Raw genomic sequence first — 14,273 nt, forward strand, 5'->3', positions numbered from 1 at the left:
AATTGCAAGAAAACAGCAGAATTCTGCACGAAATCATCAAAATTCTTAGAGAAAACCGCATATTTCGATGCAAAACGACGATTTCTCGCCGATTTTCGTTGTTTTCTGGCTTGAATTCGCAAAGAAGAGCACGAAATCTACAAAATCATCACATTTTACCAAGATTCAACGGCTGGATTGCAAGAAAACAGCAGAATTCTGCACGAAATCATCAAAATTCTTACAGAAAACCGCATTTTTCGATGCAAAACGACGATTTCTCGCCGATTTTCGTTGTTTTCTGGCTTGAATTCGCTAAGAAGAGCACGAAATCTACAAAATCATGACTTTTTACCAAGATTCAACGGCTGAATTGCAAGAAAACAGCAGAATTCTGCACGAAATCATCAAAATTCTTACAGAAAACCGCATATTTCGATGCAAAACGATGATTTCTCGCCGATTTTCGTTGTTTTCTGGCATGAATTCGCAAAGAAGAGCACGAAATCTACAAAATCATCACTTTTTACCAAGATTTAACGGCTGAATTGCAAGAAAACAGCAGAATTCTGCACGAAATCATCAAAATTCTTACAGAAAACCGCATATTTCGATGCAAAACGATGATTTCTCGCCGATTTTCGTTGTTTTCTGGCATGAATTCGCAAAGAAGAGCACGAAATCTACAAAATCATCACTTTTTACCAAGATTTAACGGCTGAATTGCAAGAAAACAGCAGAATTCTGCACGAAATCATCAAAATTCTTAGAGAAAACCGCATATTTCGATGCAAAACAACGATTTCTCGCCGATTTTCGTGGTTTTCTGGCTTGAATTCGCAAAGAAGAGCACGAAATCTACAAAATCATGACTTTTTACTAAGATTCAACGGCTGAATTGCAAGAAAACAGCAGAATTCTGCACGAAATCATCAAAATTCTTACAGAAAACCGCATATTTCGATGCAAAACGATGATTTCTCGCCGATTTTCGTTGTTTTCTGGCATGAATTCGCAAAGAAGAGCACGAAATCTACAAAATCATCACTTTTTACCAAGATTTAACAGCTGAATTGCAAGAAAAAAGCAGAATTCTGCACGAAATCATCAAAATTCTTAGAGAAAACCGCATATTTCGATGCAAAACAACGATTTCGATTTCTCGCCGATTTTCGTTGTTTTCTGGCTTGAATTCGCAAAGAAGAGCACAAAATCTACAAAATCATGACTTTTTACCAAGATTCAACAGCTGAATTGCAAGAAAACAGCAGATATCTGCACGAAATCATCAAAATTCTTACAGAAAACCGCATATTTCGATGCAAAACGACGATTTCTCGCCGATTTTCGTTGTTTTCTGGCTTGAATTCGCAAAGAAGAGCACGAAATCTACAAAATCATCACATTTTAACAAGATTCAACGGCTGAATTGCAAGAAAACAGCAGAATTCTGCACGAAATCATCAAAATTCTTACAGAAAACCGCATACTTCGATGCAAAACGACGATTTCTCGCCGATTTTCGTTGTTTTCTGGCTTGAATTCGCAAAGAAGAGCACGAAATCTACAAAATCATGACTTTTTACCAAGATTCAACAGCTGAATTGCAAGAAAACAGCAGAATTCTGCACGAAATCATCAAAATTCTTAGAGAAAACTGTATATTTCGATGCAAAACAACGATTTCTCGCCGCTTTTCGTTGTTTTCTATCTTGAATTCGCCAAGAAGAGCACGAAATCTACAAAATCATGACTTTTTACATGGATTCAACGGCTGAATTGCAAGAAAACAGCAGAATTCTGCACGAAATCATCAAAATTCTTACAGAAAACCGCATATTTCGATGCAAAACGACGATTTCTCGCCGATTTTCGTTGTTTTCTGGCTTGAATTTGCAAAGAAGAGCACGAAATCTACAAAATCATGACTTTTTACCAAGATTCAACGGCTGAATTGCAAGAAAACAGCAGAATTCTGCACGAAATCATCAAAATTCTTACAGAAAACCGCATATTTCGATGCAAAACGATGATTTCTCGCCGATTTTCGTTGTTTTCTGGCATGAATTCGCAAAGAAGAGCACGAAATCTACAAAATCATCACTTTTTACCAAGATTTAACAGCTGAATTGCAAGAAAACAGCAGAATTCTGCACGAAATCATCAAAATTCTTAGAGAAAACCGCATATTTCGATGCAAAACAACGATTTCTCGCCGATTTTCGTGGTTTTCTGGCTTGAATTCGCAAAGAAGAGCACAAAATCTACAAAATCATGACTTTTTACCAAGATTCAACGGCTGAATTGCAAGAAAACAGCAGAATTCTGCACGAAATCATCAAAATTCTTAGAGAAAACCGCATATTTCGATGCAAAACGACGATTTCTCGCCGATTTTCGTGGTTTTCTGGCTTGAATTCGCAAAGAAGAGCACAAAATCTACAAAATCATGACTTTTTACCAAGATTCAACGGCTGAATTGCAAGAAAACAGCAGAATTCTGCACGAAATCATCAAAATTCTTAGAGAAAACCGCATATTTCGATGCAAAACGACGATTTCTCGCCGATTTTCGTTGTTTTCTGGCTTGAATTTGCAAAGAAGAGCACGAAATCTACAAAATCATCACATTTTACCAAGATTCAACGGCTGAATTGCAAGAAAACAGCAGAATTCTGCACGAAATCATCAAAATTCTTACAGAAAACCGCATTTTTCGATGCAAAACGACGATTTCTCGCCGATTTTCGTTGTTTTCTGGCTTGAATTCGCAAAGAAGAGCACGAAATCTACAAAATCATGACTTTTTACCAAGATTCAACGGCTGAATTGCAAGAAAACAGCAGAATTCTGCACGAAATCATCAAAATTCTTACAGAAAACCGCATATTTCGATGCAAAACGATGATTTCTCGCCGATTTTCGTTGTTTTCTGGCATGAATTCGCAAAGAAGAGCACGAAATCTACAAAATCATCACTTTTTACCAAGATTTAACGGCTGAATTGCAAGAAAACAGCAGAATTCTGCACGAAATCATCAAAATTCTTACAGAAAACCGCATATTTTGATGCAAAACGATGATTTCTCGCCGATTTTCGTTGTTTTCTGGCATGAATTCGCAAAGAAGAGCACGAAATCTACAAAATCATCACTTTTTACCAAGATTTAACGGCTGAATTGCAAGAAAACAGCAGAATTCTGCACGAAATCATCAAAATTCTTAGAGAAAACCGCATATTTCGATGCAAAACAACGATTTCTCGCCGATTTTCGTGGTTTTCTGGCTTGAATTCGCAAAGAAGAGCACGAAATCTACAAAATCATGACTTTTTACCAAGATTTAACGGCTGAATTGCAAGAAAACAGCAGAATTCTGCACGAAATCATCAAAATTCTTAGAGAAAACCGCATATTTCGATGCAAAACGACGATTTCGATTTCTCGCCGATTTTCGTTGTTTTCTGGCTTGAATTCGCAAAGAAGAGCACAAAATCTACAAAATCATGACTTTTTACCAAGATTCAACAGCTGAATTGCAAGAAAACAGCAGATATCTGCACGAAATCATCAAAATTCTTACAGAAAACCGCATTTTTCGATGCAAAACGACGATTTCTCGCCGATTTTCGTTGTTTTCTGGCTTGAATTCGCAAAGAAGAGCACGAAATCTACAAAATCATGACTTTTTACCAAGATTCAACGCCTGAATTGCAAGAAAACAGCAGAATTCTGCACGAAATCATCAAAATTCTTACAGAAAACAGCATATTTCGATGCAAAACAACGATTTCTCGCCGATTTTCGTTGTTTTCTGGCTTGAATTCGCAAAGAAGAGCTCGAAATCTACAAAATCATCACTTTTTACCAAGATTCAACGGCTGAATTGCAAGAAAACAGCAGAATTCTGCACGAAATCATCAAAATTCTTACAGAAAACCGCATATTTCGATGCAAAACGACAATTTCTCGCCGATTTTCGTTGTTTTCTGGCATGAATTCGCAAAGATGAGCACGAAATCTACAAAATCATGACTTTTTACCAAGATTTAACGGCTGAATTGCAAGAAAACCGCAGAATTCTGCACGAAATTATCAAAATTCTTACAGAAAACCGCATATTTCGATGCAAAACAACGATTTCTCGCCGATTTTCGTTGTTTTCTGGCTTGAATTCGCAAAGAAGAGCCCGAAATCTACAAAATCATCACTTTTTACCAAGATTCTACGGCAGAATTGCAAGAAAACAGCAGAATTCTGCACGAAATCATCAAAATTCTTACAGAAAACCGCATATTTCGATGCAAAACAACGATTTCTCGCCGATTTTCGTTGTTTTCGGGCTTGAATTCGCAAAGAAGAGCACGAAATCTACAAAATCATCACTTTTTACAAAGATTCTATGGCTGAATTGCAAGAAAACAGCAGAATTCTGCACGAAATCATCAAAATTCTTACAGAAAACCGCATATTTCGATGCAAAACGACGATTTCTCGCCGATTTTCGTTGTTTTCTGGCTTGAATTCGCAAAGAAGAGCACGAAATCTACAAAATCATGACTTTTTACCAAGATTCAACGGCTGAATTGCAAGAAAACAGCAGAATTCTGCACGAAATCGTCAAAATTCTTAGAGAAAACCGCATATTTCGATGCAAAACGACGATTTCTCGCCGATTTTCGTTGTTTTCTGGCTTGAATTCGCAAAGAAGAGCACGAAATCTACAAAATCATCACTTTTTACCAAGATTCAACGGCTGAATTGCAAGAAAACAGCAGAATTCTGCACGAAATCATCAAAATTCGTAGAGAAAACCGCATATTTCGATGCAAAACGACGATTTCTCGCCGATTTTCGTCGTTTTCTGGCTTGAATTCGCAAAGAAGAGCACGAAATCTACAAAATCATGACTTTTTACCAAGATTCAACGGCTGAATTGCAAGAAAACAGCAGAATTCTGCACGAAATCATCAAATTTCTTAGAGAAAACTGCATATTTCGATGCAAAACAACGATTTCTCGCCGATTTTCGTTGTTTTCTATCTTGAATTCGCCAAGAAGAGCACGAAATCTACAAAATCATGACTTTTTACCAAGATTCAACGGCTAAATTGCAAGAAAACAGCAGAATTCTGCACGAAATCGTCAAAATTCTTAGAGAAAACCGCATATTTCGATGCAAAACGACGATTTCTCGCCGATTTTCGTTGTTTTCTGGCTTGAATTCGCAAAGAAGAGCACGAAATCTACAAAATCATCACTTTTTACCAAGATTCAACGGCTGAATTGCAAGAAAACAGCAGAATTCTGCACGAAATCATCAAAATTCTTAGAGAAAACCGCATATTTCGATGCAAAACGACGATTTCTCGTCGATTTTCGTGGTTTTCTGGCTTGAATTCGCAAAGAAGAGCACGAAATCTACAAAATCATGACTTTTTACCAAGATTCAACGGCTGAATTGCAAGAAAACAGCAGAATTCTGCACGAAATCATCACAATTCTTACAGAAAACCGCATATTTCGATGCAAAACGACGATTTCTCGCCGATTTTCGTTGTTTTCTGGCTTGAATTCGCAAAGAAGAGCACTAAATCTACAAAATCATGACTTTTTACCAAGATTCAACGGCTGAATTGCAAGAAAACCGCAGAATTCTGCACGAAATCATCAAAATTCTTACAGAAAACCGCATTTTTCGATGCAAATCGACAATTTCTCGCCGATTTTCGTTGTTTTCTGGCTTGACTTCGCAAAGAAGAGCACGAAATCTACAAAATCATGACTTTTTACCAAGATTCAACAGCTGAATTGCAAGAAAACAGCAGAATTCTGCACGAAATCATCAAAATTCTTACAGAAAACCGCATATTTCGATGCAAAACAACGATTTCTCGCCGATTTTCGTTGTTTTGTGGCTTGAATTCGCAAAGAAGAGCACGAAATCTACAAAATCATCACTTTTTACCAAGATTCTACGGCTGAATTGCAAGAAAACAGCAGAATTCTGCACGAAATCATCAAAATTCTTACAGAAAACCGCATATTTCGATGCAAAACAACGATTTCTCGCCGATTTTCGTTGTTTTGTGGCTTGAATTCGCAAAGAAGAGCACGAAATCTACAAAATCATCACTTTTTACCAAGATTCTACGGCTGAATTGCAAGAAAACAGCAGAATTCTGCACGAAATCATCAAAATTCTTTTAGAAAACCGCATATTTCGATGCAAAACGACGGATTCTCGCCGATTTTCGTTGTTTTCTGGCTTGAATTCGCAAAGAAGAGCACGAAATCTACAAAATCATGACTTTTTACCAAGATTCAACGGCTGAATTGCAAGAAAACCGCAGAATTCTGCACGAAATCATCAAAATTCTTACAGAAAACCGCATTTTTCGATGCAAATCGACAATTTCTCGCCGATTTTCGTTGTTTTCGGGCTTGACTTCGCAACGAAGAGCACGAAATCTACAAAATCATGACTTTTTACCAAGATTCAACGGCTGAATTGCAAGAAAACAGCAGAATTCTGCACGAAATCATCAAAATTCTTACAGAAAACCGCATATTTCGATGCAAAACAACGATTTCTCGCCGATTTTCGTTGTTTTCTGGCTTGAATTCGCAAAGAAGAGCACGAAATCTACAAAATCATCACTTTTTACCAAGATTCTACGGCTGAATTGCAAGAAAACAGCAGAATTCTGCACGAAATCATCAAAATTCTCACAGAAAACCGCATATTTCGATGCAAAACGACGATTTCTCGCCGATTTTCGTTGTTTTCTGGCTTGAATTCGCAAAGAAGAGCACGAAATCTATAAAATCATGACTTTTTACCTAGATTCAACGGCTGAATTGCAAGAAAACAGCAGAATTCTGCACGAAATCATCAAAATTCTTACAGAAAACCGCATATTTCGATGCTAAACGACGATTTCTCGCCGATTTTCGTTGTTTTCTGGCTTGAATTCGCAACGAAGAGCACGAAATCTACAAAATCGTGACTTTTTACCAAGATTCAACGGCTGAATTGCAAGAAAACAGCAGAATTCTGCACGAAATCATCAAAATTCTCACAGAAAACCGCATTTTTCGATGCAAAACGACGATTTCTCGCCGATTTTCGTTGTTTTCTGGCTTGAATTCGCAAAGAAGAGCACTAAATCTACAAAATCATGACTTTTTACCAAGATTCAACGGCTGAATTGCAAGAAAACAGCAGAATTCTGCACGAAATCATCAAAATTCTTACAGAAAACCGCATATTTCGATGCAAAACAACGATTTCTCGCCGATTTTCGTTGTTTTCTGGCTTGAATTCGCAAAGAAGAGCACGAAATTTACAAAATCATCACTTTTTACCAAGATTCTACGGCTGAATTGCAAGAAAACAGCAGAATTCTGCACGAAATCATCAAAATTCTTACAGAAAACCGCATATTTCGATGCAAAACGACGATTTCTCGCCGATTTTCGTTGTTTTCTGGCTTGAATTCGCAAAGAAAAGCACGAAATCTACAAAATCATGACTTTTTACCAAGATTCAACGGCTGAATTGCAAGAAAACAGCAGAATTCTGCACGAAATCATCAAAATTCTTACAGAAAACCGCATATTTCGATGCAAAACGACGATTTCTCGCCGATTTTCGTTGTTTTCTGGCATGAATTCGCAAAGAAGAGCACGAAATCTACAAAATCATGACTTTTTACCAAGATTCAACGGCTGAATTGCAAGAAAACAGCAGAATTCTGCACGAAATCATCAAAATTCTTACAGAAAACCGCATATTTCGATGCAAAACGACGATTTCTCGCCGATTTTCGTTGTTTTCTGGCATGAATTTGCAAAGAAGAGCACGAAATCTACAAAATCATGACTTTTTACCAAGATTCAACGGCTGAATTGCAAGAAAACAGCAGAATTCTGCACGAAATCATCAAAATTCTTAGTGAAAACCGCATATTTCGATGCAAAACGACGATTTCTCGCTGATTTTCGTTGTTTTCTATCTTGAATTCGCAAAGAAGAGCACGAAATCTACAAAATCATGACTTTTTACCAAGATTCAACTGCTGAATTGCAAGAAAACAGCAGAATTCTGCACGAAATCGTCAAAATTCTTAGAGAAAACCGCATTTTTCGATGCAAAACGACGATTTCTCGCCGAGTTTCGTTGTTTTCTATCTTGAATTCGCCAAGAAGAGCACGAAGTCTACAAAATCATGACTTTTTACCTAGATTCAACGGCTGAATTGCAAGAAAACAGCAGAATTCTGCACGAAATCATCAAAATTCTTTCAGAAAACCGCATATTTCGATGCAAAACAACGATTTCTCGCCGATTTTCGTTGTTTTCTATCTTGAATTCGCCAAGAAGAGCACGAAATCTACAAAATCATGACTTTTTACCTAGATTCAACAGCTGAATTGCAAGAAAACAGCAGAATTCTGCACGAAATCATCAAAATTCTTACAGAAAGCTGCATATTTCGATGCAAAACGACGATTTCTCGCCGATTTTCGTTATTTTCTGGCTTGAATTCGCAAAGAAGAGCACGAAATCTACAAAATCATGACTTTTTACCAAGATTCAACGGCTGAATTGCAAGAAAACAGCAGAATTCTGCACGAAATCATCAAAATTCTTACAGAAAACCGCATATTTCGATGCAAAACGACGATTTCTCGCCGATTTTCGTTGTTTTCTGGCTTGAATTCGCAAAGAAGAGCACGAAATCTACAAAATCATGACTTTTTACCAAGATTCAACGGCTGAATTGCAAGAAAACAGCCGAATTCTGCACGAAATCATCAAAATTCTTACAGAAAACCGCATATTTCGAGGCAAAACGACGATTTCTCGCCGATTTTCGTTGTTTTCTGGCATGAATTTGCAAAGAAGAGCACGAAATCTACAAAATCATGACTTTTTACCAAGATGCAACGGCTGAATTGCAAGAAAACAGCAGAATTCTGCACGAAATCATCAAAATTCTTACAGAAAACCGCATATTTCGATGCAAAACAACGATTTCTCGCCGATTTTCGTTGTTTTCTATCTTGAATTCGCCAAGAAGAGCACGAAATCTACAAAATCATGACTTTTTACCAAGATTCAACGGCTGAATTGCAAGAAAACAGCAGAATTCTGCACGAAATCGTCAAAATTCTTAGAGAAAACCGCATATTTCGATGCAAAACGACGATTTCTCGCCGATTTTCGTTGTTTGCTATCTTGAATTCGCCAAGAAGAGCACAAAATCTACAAAATCATGACTTTTTACCTAGATTCAACGGCTGAATTGCAAGAAAACAGCAGAATTCTGCACGAAATCATCAAAATTCTTACAGAAAACCGCATATTTCGATGCAAAACAACGATTTTTCGCCGATTTTCGTTGTTTTCTATCTTGAATTCGCCAAGAAGAGCACGAAATCTACAAAATCATGACTTTTTACCTAGATTCAACAGCTGAATTGCAAGAAAACAGCAGAATTCTGCACGAAATCATCAAAATTCTTACAGAAAGCTGCATATTTCGATGCAAAACGACGATTTCTCGCCGATTTTCGTTGTTTTCTGGCTTGAATTCGCAAAGAAGAGCACGAAATCTACAAAATCATGACTTTTTACCAAGATTCAACGGCTGAATTGCAAGAAAACAGCAGAATTCTGCACGAAATCATCAAAATTCTTACAGAAAACCGCATATTTCGATGCAAAACGACGATTTCTCGCCGATTTTCGTTGTTTTCTGGCTTGAATTCGCAAAGAAGAGCACGAAATCTACAAAATCATGACTTTTTACCAAGATTCAACGGCTGAATTGCAAGAAAACAGCAGAATTCTGCACGAAATCATCAAAATTCTTACAGAAAACCGCATATTTCGAGGCAAAACGACGATTTTTCCCGATTTTCGTTGTTTTCTGGCATGAATTTGCAAAGAAGAGCACGAAATCTACAAAATCATGACTTTTTACCAAGATGCAACGGCTGAATTGCAAGAAAACAGCAGAATTCTGCACGAAATCATCAAAATTCTTAGAGAAAACCGCATATTTCGATGCAAAACGACGATTTCTCGCTGATTTTCGTTGTTTTCTATCTTGAATTCGCAAAGAAGAGCACAAAATCTACAAAATCATGACTTTTTACCAAAATTCAACGGCTGAATTGCAAGAAAACAGCAGAATTCTGCACGAAATCGTCAAAATTCTTAGAGAAAACCGCATATTTCGATGCAAAACGACGATTTCTCGCCGATTTTCGTTGTTTTCTAGCTTGAATTCGCAAAGAAGAGCACGAAATCTACAAAATCATGACTTTTTACCAAGATTCAACGGCTGAATTGCAAGAAACCAGCAGAATTCTGCACGAAATCATCAAAATTCTTAGAGAAAACCGCATATTTCGATGCAAAACAACGATTTCTCGCCGATTTTCGTTGTTTTCTGGCTTGAATTCGCAAAGAAGAGCACGAAATCTACAAAATCATCACTTTTTACCAAGATTCTACGGCTGAATTGCAAGAAAACAGCAGAATTCTGCACGAAATCATCAAAATTCTTACAGAAAACCGCATATTTCGATGCAAAACGACGATTTCTCGCCGATTTTCGTTGTTTTCTGGCTTGAATTCGCAAAGAAGAGCACGAAATCTATAAAATCATGACTTTTTACCTAGATTCAACAGCTGAATTGCAAGAAAACAGCAGAATTCTGCACGAAATCATCAAAATTCTTACAGAAAACCGCATATTTCGATGCAAAACGACGATTTCTCGCCGATTTTCGTTGTTTTCTGGCTTGAATTCGCAAAGAAGAGCACGAAATCTACAAAATCGTGACTTTTTACCAAGATTCAACGGCTGAATTGCAAGAAAACAGCAGAATTCTGCACGAAATCATTAAAATTCTTACAGAAAACCGCATATTTCGATGCAAAGCGACGATTTCTCGCTGATTTTCGTTGTTTTCTGGCATGAATTTGCAAAGAAGAGCACGAAATCTACAAAATCATAACTTTTTACCAAGATTCAACGGCTGAATTGCAAGAAAACAGCAAAATTCTTCACGAAATCATCAAAATTCTTAGAGAAAACCGCATATTTCGATGCAAAATGACGATTTCTCGCTGATTTTCGTTGTTTTCTATCTTGAATTCGCAAAGAAGAGCACAAAATCTACAAAATCATCACTTTTTACCAAGATTCAACGGCTGAATTGCAAGAAAACAGCAGAATTCTGCACGAAATCATCAAAATTCTTAGAGAAAACCGCATATTTCGATGCAAAACGACGATTTCTCGCCGATTTTCGTTGTTTTCTGGCATGAATTCGCAAAGAAGAGCACGAAATCTACAAAATCATGACTTTTTACCAAGATTCAACGGCTGAATTGCAAGAAAACAGCAGAATTCTGCACGAAATCATCAAAATTCTTACAGAAAACCGCATATTTCGATGCAAAACGACGATTTCTCGCCGATTTTCGTTGTTTTCTGGCATGAATTTGCAAAGAAGAGCACGAAATCTACAAAATCATGACTTTTTACCAAGATTCAACGGCTGAATTGCAAGAAAACAGCAGAATTCTGCACGAAATCATCAAAATTCTTAGTGAAAACCGCATATTTCGATGCAAAACGACGATTTCTCGCTGATTTTCGTTGTTTTCTATCTTGAATTCGCAAAGAAGAGCACGAAATCTACAAAATCATGACTTTTTACCAAGATTCAACTGCTGAATTGCAAGAAAACAGCAGAATTCTGCACGAAATCGTCAAAATTCTTAGAGAAAACCGCATTTTTCGATGCAAAACGACGATTTCTCGCCGAATTTCGTTGTTTTCTATCTTGAATTCGCCAAGAAGAGCACGAAGTCTACAAAATCATGACTTTTTACCTAGATTCAACGGCTGAATTGCAAGAAAACAGCAGAATTCTGCACGAAATCATCAAAATTCTTTCAGAAAACCGCATATTTCGATGCAAAACAACGATTTCTCGCCGATTTTCGTTGTTTTCTATCTTGAATTCGCCAAGAAGAGCACGAAATCTACAAAATCATGACTTTTTACCTAGATTCAACAGCTGAATTGCAAGAAAACAGCAGAATTCTGCACGAAATCATCAAAATTCTTACAGAAAGCTGCATATTTCGATGCAAAACGACGATTTCTCGCCGATTTTCGTTATTTTCTGGCTTGAATTCGCAAAGAAGAGCACGAAATCTACAAAATCATGACTTTTTACCAAGATTCAACGGCTGAATTGCAAGAAAACAGCAGAATTCTGCACGAAATCATCAAAATTCTTACAGAAAACCGCATATTTCGATGCAAAACGACGATTTCTCGCCGATTTTCGTTGTTTTCTGGCTTGAATTCGCAAAGAAGAGCACGAAATCTACAAAATCATGACTTTTTACCAAGATTCAACGGCTGAATTGCAAGAAAACAGCCGAATTCTGCACGAAATCATCAAAATTCTTACAGAAAACCGCATATTTCGAGGCAAAACGACGATTTCTCGCCGATTTTCGTTGTTTTCTGGCATGAATTTGCAAAGAAGAGCACGAAATCTACAAAATCATGACTTTTTACCAAGATGCAACGGCTGAATTGCAAGAAAACAGCAGAATTCTGCACGAAATCATCAAAATTCTTACAGAAAACCGCATATTTCGATGCAAAACAACGATTTCTCGCCGATTTTCGTTGTTTTCTATCTTGAATTCGCCAAGAAGAGCACGAAATCTACAAAATCATGACTTTTTACCAAGATTCAACGGCTGAATTGCAAGAAAACAGCAGAATTCTGCACGAAATCGTCAAAATTCTTAGAGAAAACCGCATATTTCGATGCAAAACGACGATTTCTCGCCGATTTTCGTTGTTTGCTATCTTGAATTCGCCAAGAAGAGCACAAAATCTACAAAATCATGACTTTTTACCTAGATTCAACGGCTGAATTGCAAGAAAACAGCAGAATTCTGCACGAAATCATCAAAATTCTTACAGAAAACCGCATATTTCGATGCAAAACAACGATTTTTCGCCGATTTTCGTTGTTTTCTATCTTGAATTCGCCAAGAAGAGCACGAAATCTACAAAATCATGACTTTTTACCTAGATTCAACAGCTGAATTGCAAGAAAACAGCAGAATTCTGCACGAAATCATCAAAATTCTTACAGAAAGCTGCATATTTCGATGCAAAACGACGATTTCTCGCCGATTTTCGTTGTTTTCTGGCTTGAATTCGCAAAGAAGAGCACGAAATCTACAAAATCATGACTTTTTACCAAGATTCAACGGCTGAATTGCAAGAAAACAGCAGAATTCTGCACGAAATCATCAAAATTCTTACAGAAAACCGCATATTTCGATGCAAAACGACGATTTCTCGCCGATTTTCGTTGTTTTCTGGCTTGAATTCGCAAAGAAGAGCACGAAATCTACAAAATCATGACTTTTTACCAAGATTCAACGGCTGAATTGCAAGAAAACAGCAGAATTCTGCACGAAATCATCAAAATTCTTACAGAAAACCGCATATTTCGAGGCAAAACGACGATTTTTCCCGATTTTCGTTGTTTTCTGGCATGAATTTGCAAAGAAGAGCAAGAAATCTACAAAATCATGACTTTTTACCAAGATGCAACGGCTGAATTGCAAGAAAACAGCAGAATTCTGCACGAAATCATCAAAATTCTTAGAGAAAACCGCATATTTCGATGCAAAACGACGATTTCTCGCTGATTTTCGTTGTTTTCTATCTTGAATTCGCAAAGAAGAGCACAAAATCTACAAAATCATGACTTTTTACCAAGATTCAACGGCTGAATTGCAAGAAAACAGCAGAATTCTGCACGAAATCGTCAAAATTCTTAGAGAAAACCGCATATTTCGATGCAAAACGACGATTTCTCGCCGATTTTCGTTGTTTTCTAGCTTGAATTCGCAAAGAAGAGCACGAAATCTACAAAATCATGACTTTTTACCAAGATTCAACGGCTGAATTGCAAGAAACCAGCAGAATTCTGCACGAAATCATCAAAATGCTTAGAGAAAACCGCATATTTCGATGCAAAACAACGATTTCTCGCCGATTTTCGTTGTTTTCTGGCTTGAATTCGCAAAGAAGAGCACGAAATCTACAAAATCATCACTTTTTACCAAGATTCTACGGCTGAATTGCAAGAAAACAGCAGAATTCTGCACGAAATCATCAAAATTCTTACAGAAAACCGCATATTTCGATGCAAAACGACGATTTCTCG

Source organism: Gnatocerus cornutus, unplaced genomic scaffold (genome assembly GCF_029298725.1).
Source record: "Gnatocerus cornutus isolate USDA-ARS CGAHR unplaced genomic scaffold, icGnaCorn1.1 ctg00000074.1, whole genome shotgun sequence".
NCBI lineage: Eukaryota > Metazoa > Arthropoda > Insecta > Coleoptera > Tenebrionidae > Gnatocerus > Gnatocerus cornutus.